Here is a 9,226-nt window from a genome sequence, read left to right as displayed (position 1 = left end):
ACGTGTACAATTTTTATTTTCAAATAAAAAAGAAGTAGAGGTAAAAACTTCTAAAAACGTTTATCATAACATATAGTCTCATAAATGCTTAAAAACGCTGTTAGGATAAACCTTATCCTTAAAATTTTGTATTTAAGTTAATCATTTGTTAATCATAAGTTAATCATAAGTTAAGTTAATCATAAGTTGGTCAGTGTTATTCTTAAACATTCTGCCAACGTGTTTTTGATAAGAATAAACATACTAAGACCAACGTTTCAAAATAGAAAAACAGTTTTTGTTTTCAATCGTACGATGACAAAAACCAAACAAGACAAAAAAATAAAAATCTAAAATACAAGTTTCACTTTTTTTTATATTGAAAAATCGTCATTCGGGTAGAACTTAAATAACATTTTACTTGAGTTTTTTTTGTTCCTACGCGTTTGTTCTATGAGTTCCTTTTATTTTTACGCATCGGATACAAGTTACCTAGTAATACCTCATTGAACACACTTCACACTTACTTCACTACAATTTAGGTTGCCGGAATTCTTGATATGGTACCTAGTTCGTTTCACAGTCTCCTAAAACAAAAAGAGATCGGGTCTCAATATTCTATTTTCACATTAAAATTACCAGTACTAGAATGGATAAATACAAACTACTAGCTCAAGAACGCTGGCGACCCAAAAAATTTAACTAATTTAATTAAGGTTTCAGGGTTAACACAAAAAATATGAACTTATTTGTGTTGGAAAAAATACTTATCTGCCTGATGAGTTCAAGTAATAAAATATTAGGCAACGGTGATTTCAATGCTTTCAACATAATATGTAAATTGACTATCCCAATAGAAATTTCCCTTGTGATTTTGAGAAACTCTTAGATTATTGAATTGCGTTTTTAAACAATATTAAAACGCTATTTTATGTTTCCCACCCAGCTCTACCAGTATTGAAATACTGTACCTTAAAACTATAAAAGGAGTAAAATGTAACATCATTACAGCTGCCATACATAAATTATAATTATATATCACTTTAATGATTTAATAGATAGCTTTTACCCAAACAATCAAAGGATAACATATCAGTATATGCAGATTGATTCTGGTTAAAGATTTATATTATACATAATTTATTGGAGTTCATTTTTAGCTATCAAAATTAGATTTTTCCTATGTGTAATATTGCTTAACACATGTTTTAAGTTGTCGGTTGTTTCAAAATTATCACTTAAATGATGAGTAAATCTGAATGAGCCACGACAATGGAAAGCAGTGTTGGCTATTTCAGCTTCATCTTCTCAAAAGGTTTCAAGCTTGCTGAGCTATTTCTTTCAAGTTATCCCACTTCATCTGATTGTTTCTGTGTTTTGAGAAAGATGACTTCTCTCTCGTTTTATTCACTCGCAATTCTCATAAGAAAACCTACATTTGCTCTAAAATGTAATAAAATATACTTGACATATTTTGTGATAAAAACTATCACTATTAACTTAATTGACATATTATAGAAAATAATAATACATTACTGAATGTATATTTAAATGAAATATAGATTATATAGATGATAATATGAACGATAGATGATATTATGGTACAACTTCCACCTGCAGTTTATTGAATATCGCTCATTGATGTAGCTTGTACTTAGACATACACGTAACAACGATGCTATAATTATCTTGTTATGACGGACTTTCATGATTCAGGATACTCAGAATTGTGTACATTTGTGTTTTTATGGCTGACGGTTGCTGTAGTTATAAAATGGAATTTATAATTCTTAATCGACTTCTAAAAGATCGACCCCCATTTTAAATTGAAAACATTTTGTGTGACTCAACTTTGTCTCACACATTGGGAAGTATCGGTATGGTATTTTTCTTTTATATAAACATACTTTTTCCTACAGTCACCTGACAAAGTTGGCTTCCTTGTACTGTTTATAGTACAGAAAGCTGCTAATTGCTGCATATTTATACTTTGCCGTACGGTTTATACTTTGCCGTACGGTTTATACTTTGCCGCACATCAGGATTCCAACGAAACAACACAAAACAGCGTGGTTCCATTATGCACGTAATCCGTGTACGCTTGGAAATAGGTTGGCACCACTTAAAGATAATTATACTATGAGCAGCTGATTGACTATTATAACTACGATTTAACCTGTCATTTCGTGTTTATAGTTTCGGTATTTCTGAACTTTCTGGACTTTTCTATTAAACGTTTTTAAAACCTTCCTACGATCTTAATAAACAAGAAAATACCTTTTAAGCATTTTTTTTAGGCGCGGAAACCACTTCAAATTACAAAAACATACGGAACTATATTATCAAAACGCGGAGCACATTTCTTGCCGAGGAAAAATCGCGGAGTGATATGGACCGCGGGTACTACTTTCTCTAGGGCACCATTTGTGTTGCCAGCTGAACCTAAAAACGTGTTGCATAGTGTTTGAAAGACTATTTATTTATATGCTTTATAGTGACTGTAGGAAAAATATAATGTGTAACACGAGTGAAAAAGGCCTTTGCTGCACTCGAGATCATTCCACACTCGCCTGCGGCTCGTGCGTAAACATTGCTCTCGTGTGCAGCAAAGTGCCACTTTCACCACTAGTTACAAAAATAACTATTTCGACAAAGAATGAATATATTAAAATACACATTTCTATAGTTAACACTCAGTGTGAAATACAAATTTAGGTACGTCTAAAGCTCTTGTTACAAATATTTACTATTTATGTGTAGAATAAATAAAATACATCTGTTCACATTTCCTTCGACGACTAGAGTTAAACTAGTCAGGCCAGTGTTTTATATAATGTTCATACATATAAAATATATAAAGTGAATTATAAACGGTTCTAATTGCATTGCGACCATGGTAGTATTTTATACAGTCGATTGATATCACTATTTGCATGTTTTCTCCCTAAACCAGGAATCTGCAACAATAAATCGTGATACTAACAAACCGAAGCAACTAAATCGTCCTTGTCTGCAGAGTTCTGTATTCTGTATTGGGTGACGTTTAGACTACAGTATTCTTAATTGTTCATCTCATCAATATTTGTGGAAAAATAATAATAGAAGTTACGGTTTGAAATTGTATTATTTTTTAGCATTTAGTTGGTATAATGGTAAGTATACACAACTTTGTTTATTGTGTATATACACTAAGGTTTACAAAATGCTTTGAAATCTTTTGTTTTTTTATTGTTTTTGTTTGGGGTTTCCCATTTCGACGAATGGACTTAGTATACTTATAAAAGAGTTACAGTTGTTTGGAACTCGTTTCGGGTTATATGCTAGTTTAAAAATTGTTTTAAACTAATAATACAAAAATTGTATTTGTTTGATATCAAATTGGTTGACCCATAATAAGATTTAGTAGTGTATACAAAATAATTTAAATGGATAATTATGTTATCAGGTTAATATAATAGGTATTGACCATCAACGCTAGATAGAGTTTCAAGTCAGTGTGATCAGTGGTGAACCTAGATCAATCAAGTCCTGTTCAAACACACTTTCAAAAGAGACAAGCTTCAAGTTAGGAAACACTATTAGTTTTGTTGATTGCATTTAAACCTAAATTTAAATATAAGTTTTTTTTACACTCTGAAATGTTAATAAACCTTACAATTACTAAATAAAAATAAAATAAATACAAATATATTGAAAAAAAAACACTCAGTGAGAAAAGGATGAATGCGAAATGCGATTATATTCACTGTTATAATTTCCAAGACAGCGTCCCATTCCTTATCGCCTATTCTCCACAGCTTGTCCATGGCCTTATAGATATGTCTTTTGTGGTCTTGCACATTGTAAGTGTCTCGAACAGACTGACATTTCTATAAGTACTTTTTAAGGTTTTAAGCAAAAAAGACAACCAAGCCGTTTGACATGATATGAAAAATCTATTTCAGTTTAGAAAAGTAAAGTACAATATTATGAGGTAACATTTTCCTATAAAACTGGCATAGTAAAACGACAACTAAAACGCACCTGTTTACCATATATTTCATGGATTAACCAAGACAGCCACCTTTAAAAAAGTACATTTTCAGATCCCCATCTCTAATTAAAACAAAATATAGGTGGGGTTCTTTCATATTATACCGACTACACCTAAATTGGTCAAATAAAACCCTTAGGTTAGGTTAGGAAGGTTATAAACATCACTTGACACTGCTACTGTCATCATCATCAATCGTTACTGTCAATTATTCACCCGGATAGGTTTACCATTCATGAGAGTTTTTGCGATGCATGAACAGAATATTCTCATGCAGAAAAAAAATCAGGTTATTCTTGCTAGAGTATTCGAATATATTGATACATCTTGGAGTTGTACAGTTGAAACAAATCATGAAAAACAACGATGTCACTTGTTATTACTTGTAAATTAAGTATTTCAAATTACTTCATTGAATATACTTCATAAGTATACTAATTAAAATCCTATTTGGAAGTAGATTTATTGGCGTGGTCGGTATAATACGACAGTACAATATTGGTTTTTATAACAATGATTATAAGGCTATTAAAGATTACAAACTCCAAACCAAATACAGTTTTAACAACAAAACATAAACATTTTGTATTACATACTCCAATGGGAACGGACAAGTAGTTAAAAATAATCCGTGTTGAGCAGTTGGGCTTATATTTAACACACACTCTTGGAATGTTTTTGAGCATTCTTTTTTTAAAGATGTTGTTATTTTAAGTTCGTTGTAATGCAAAATAGCTCTATTATGCCTGGTTTCTCACCACAATTGGTGACTTAATATCTTATTCCTATGACTGTGTAGCCAAGCTACCAATGTAGCCTAGGCAAGGTTGTTCAAAGATGACCAACAAAGTTGTGTTTGATTACAACAGAGGTTTAGTTTGATTAATGGCAAACCTGCAGTAATCAAATCCTTGTTTGAGATCAGTTCTGTTACAGAAGTGGTTAGCTTTAGGGCGACTTGTACTTTATATCGGGGTTAATAATATCAGTAGAATAACAGCAACAAACTCAGAAATAGAGTTTATTGGTGCATGTGTACCACGTCCCAATTACCTACAAGTTGTAGTCTTAAATATTTAAATCGAATTCCATCCCACATTGTGGGTTCCTAACGTATTCTTAGATTATATTAAAAATAAAAAGTAACATCCCTTATTCCACTATATTTTCTAAAACGAGTCAAATACTATTCTCTAACATTATTTCTTTGTAGTCCCTGTGAACTACTACCTTTCTACTAACGAAATTGAGAAGAATTTGTTAACACAACCTTTGGGTAGAGATGTTCGTGATATTCCTTAATTTAAGCATATCCCAGACCCTTTAGGCACAAACCCTGATGCAACCCCTTGCAGCTGGTTACGTCACGTTCTAGGGGAATAGAGAACTCCCGAGCTCGAAACAGACTGATTAAAAATGTTGTGTGAATTTCAAAGGCACCTTTTAACCTTACAGTTTAATAAGAATCTAAAAAGGCTGAAACTTTATGCTTAAGTTGACATAACAGATTCATATTAACCTTTATTTGGATTCATGGAAACATTATAAAGCAACTGAAAATCCAGTATATATGTGTAGAATAAGTCATAATATACAGTACTTTAGTATCACACTTCTTAATAATATCCTATACTCTAATACGAGCAATATTTGCTTGTATGTATGCTTGCTTGCTTGCTTGCTTGCTTGCAGAAAGATCTCGAAAACGGCTCCGACGATTTTCTTTAAATCTTGTAATTAGTTTATTTTTGGCCTAAAAACGAGTGTCATGCAGTTAGAACTGCCAACAAAAATCTAATTACGTAGAAAAACGAAACTGAAAGTCGCATTTTTTTAACATTAGTCTTATGGGTTGCTAAGTAACCATGTTGGTTGAATTAAATAACAAGGAAAAAGTAAACAAAAGACTTGAAGTTGTAGCATGTGTTCATTATAAGCCAACTACCCACAGTATAATAGCAAATTACAAATACAGTACAAAAGGGAAATCATCACTTGTTACTATTGAGCAAAGATTATACTGAAGATTACTCGATACATTGTAGTCAAGGGCAGCAGTGCGAAGTCTGGGATCTGTTTATGACGATTAGATTAAGGTTATCTGCAATCCTAAAATGCTGTAGGAAGGGAAGGAAACAGGTCTGCGACGTAGGAAGTGGTGAAGGAAGTGGTAAAGGAAAGTTGTCCGGAGTGTTGGATCTGTTTATGACAATTAGATTAAGGTACTTGCAATCATAAAATGCTATGGGAATGGAGGGAAACAGGTCCGCGACGTAGGAAGTGATGAAGGAAGTAGTAAAGGCGAGCAGTCCAGAGTGTGGGAAATGTTTATGACGATAAGATTAGGGTATCTGCAAACCTAAAATGCTATGGGAAGGGAGGGAAACAGGTCCGCGACGTAGGAAGTGGTAAAGGAAGTAGTCAAGGCGAGCTGTCTGGAATGTGGGAACTGTTTATGACAACTAGATTAAGGTACTTGCAATCATAAAATGCTATGGGAAGGGAGGGAAACAGGTCCGCGACGTAGGAAGTGGTGAATGAAGTAGTCAAGGCGACCTGTCTGGAGTGTGGGAACTGTTTATGATGATTGGATTAAGGTATTTGCAATCATAAAATGCTATGGGAAAGGAGGGAAACAGGTCCGTGACGTAGGAAGTGGTAAAGGAAGTAGTCAAGGCGAGCTGTCTGGAATGTGGGAACTGTTTATGACAACTAGATTAAGGTACTTGCAATCATAAAATGCTATGGGAAGGGAGGGAAACAGGTCCGCGACGTAGGAAGTGGTGAAGGAAGTAGTCAAGGCGACCTGTCTGGAGTGTGGGAACTGTTTATGATGATTGGATTAAGGTATATGCAATCCTAAAATGCTATGGGGAGGGAAGAAAACAGGTCCGTGACGTAGGAAGTGTTGAAGGAAGTAGTCACGGCAAGCTGTCCGGAGTGTGGGGAATGTTAATGACGATTAGATTTAGGTATTTCAAATCCTAAAGTGTTTTGAGAAGGGAGGGAAAGAGGTCTGCGACGTAGGAAGTGTTGAAGGAAGTAGTCAAGCCGAGCTGTCCGGAGTGGGGAACTGTTTATGAAGATTAGATTAAGGTATCTGCAATCTTTAAATGCAATGGAAAGGGAGGAAAACAGCTCCGCTTCGTAGGAAGTGGTGAAGGAAGTAGTAAGGCTAGCAGTGCAGAGTGTGGGAACTGTCTGTGGCAATTACATTAATGTATCTGCAATCGTAACATGCAATGGTAAGAGAGAAAAACAGGTTTATGACGTAGGGAGTGGTGAAGGAATAAGTAAAGGAGAGCAGTGTAGAGTTTGGGAATGGATTTTTGTATCTGCAATACTGAGACTGCTTTTAGAGTAAACTAATGATTTTCCCCGAGCAAAGCTCGGTCCCCAGGTACTTCACATATAATATGAACTATGGATACTGCTAGTGATACCCTGCTGTTCCTGTTGACAAAAGTATTGTTTAGAGGACAAACGAAAAATGAATGAATAAATTAGCAAAAACAAATTAAGGACCAAGCTCATAAATCTTGGATATGTGCCTTTCGATTGTAATCACTCTTTGAAAACAAAACATCGCATCATTTATTAAAGTGAACCTCCAGTATTATATAAAACATTCTAATATAAAACACCATGTTTTATATTAGAAGTTGTATATTGCTTCACAACTTCTAAAATGTATAAAACACCGTGTTTTATATTACCTTTTTTAAAGGTGACCGTCTTGGTTAATCCATGACCGACGTTTTTTTTTGGAAATACCGTTCACCTAAAAATATTAATTAACTGAAGCTCTTTAGCAAACAAAGGACAATCACTATCCTTCCTTTTAGAACATGAGTTCACTGGTGTGGACATTATCAAATACAATTAATACAATTAATGCTATAGTAAAAAAAATGCATTCTTTCTATATTTCTAATGTACTCTATCGAAATATCTGCAAACATTTTACCAATGATAATCTTTTTGAATTATCAATGTTTTCAAACTCAGAATCAAACAATTTCTCTTCAGGCTTGGTATAGATGAGGCCGACGTTATCATCACAGCTGATTACCGGCGCGTTTGACCTGAACCTTGCCCCCTCTATCCTGATCCAGCATTAAAGTCTAAGGCCCCACCTGTTCAAAACTGTATTCATTGCAGATCTTATTCAATTTTACAATTCATATAAATCTCCTTTTTAAATTATTAACCTTTTTAAAGCAACAGTCTACATTCCATTATTCATCTTTTTTATGACTTGGTTACTATAAATATTATACAGAAATGTTCTTTTTTTTAGTCTTAGTTTTATTTTGTAAGTATTTTGTATTAAAAAGTATGTTTTTGTTTTCTGCATATATTATGTGGAAATAAACATATTTCATTCATTCATTCCTTCAAGATAAACAAGTTCCTTGCAGGAATGGCATGTCGTTACCTTTAACCTATATTATTAAATTGACAAAACAAATTCAACAATTTTATGTGTTTATGTATAGTTATTTGATAGGGTTCTTATGATTTTGTTTATTTAGTGAATTGTTATTACATACTGATTATCACAGCCTAAGTAATACATCGAAAAGACACTTTTGAACAAACCTTTTAACTAACCGAGTGATCAGTGCTGAAAGGCTGCTGTCGGAACGTCGCGCCACGAGACATATTCACGTTATGTCACTGTTGTCAGCTGCACTAACAGCGCGTCATACATGCATGTTTCCATCAGCTTAAGCTTGTCAGTCTCTTTTATCACAAGGTAAAATAAACGTTTAGTTCACCAGTTTCAAATTAAGGGGTTTTCTAAAATTGTTTATGTTTTATGTATTGACACAATCGCAATCGGTTGTTACATTGCACCTAACATAAGTAGTTTGCACGTAAAAAGGTTTCTCATTCGCCTACATTCTTCAAACTATAGCTATTCACAGATACTTTTTATCATGCCTAACCAATCATATATTGTTGTATTTTATATTTTCGACATTATAGTCAAACCTATTTTTCGCTTGATTAAACTTCTAGTAATGACTCATCAGTCTGAAGTGTTCGTTCAGGTGAGCAAATATTAGACGTCGACGACACCAATGCATTCCACGTATGTAAATTTCCCTTGGGATTTAGAGAAATTTCCATTACTCTTAGGATTACATCTATTGTTGTTTACAGAATGTTTAACAACGTTCTTGTTTATATGCCACCTCGTTTAATCAG

The sequence above is a fragment of the Macrosteles quadrilineatus genome, unplaced genomic scaffold (assembly GCF_028750875.1).
Source record: "Macrosteles quadrilineatus isolate MER2022 unplaced genomic scaffold, UCM_ALF_1.0 Scaffold_4__1_contigs__length_99947679, whole genome shotgun sequence".
NCBI lineage: Eukaryota > Metazoa > Arthropoda > Insecta > Hemiptera > Cicadellidae > Macrosteles > Macrosteles quadrilineatus.
This window is presented reverse-complemented; position numbering follows the sequence as displayed.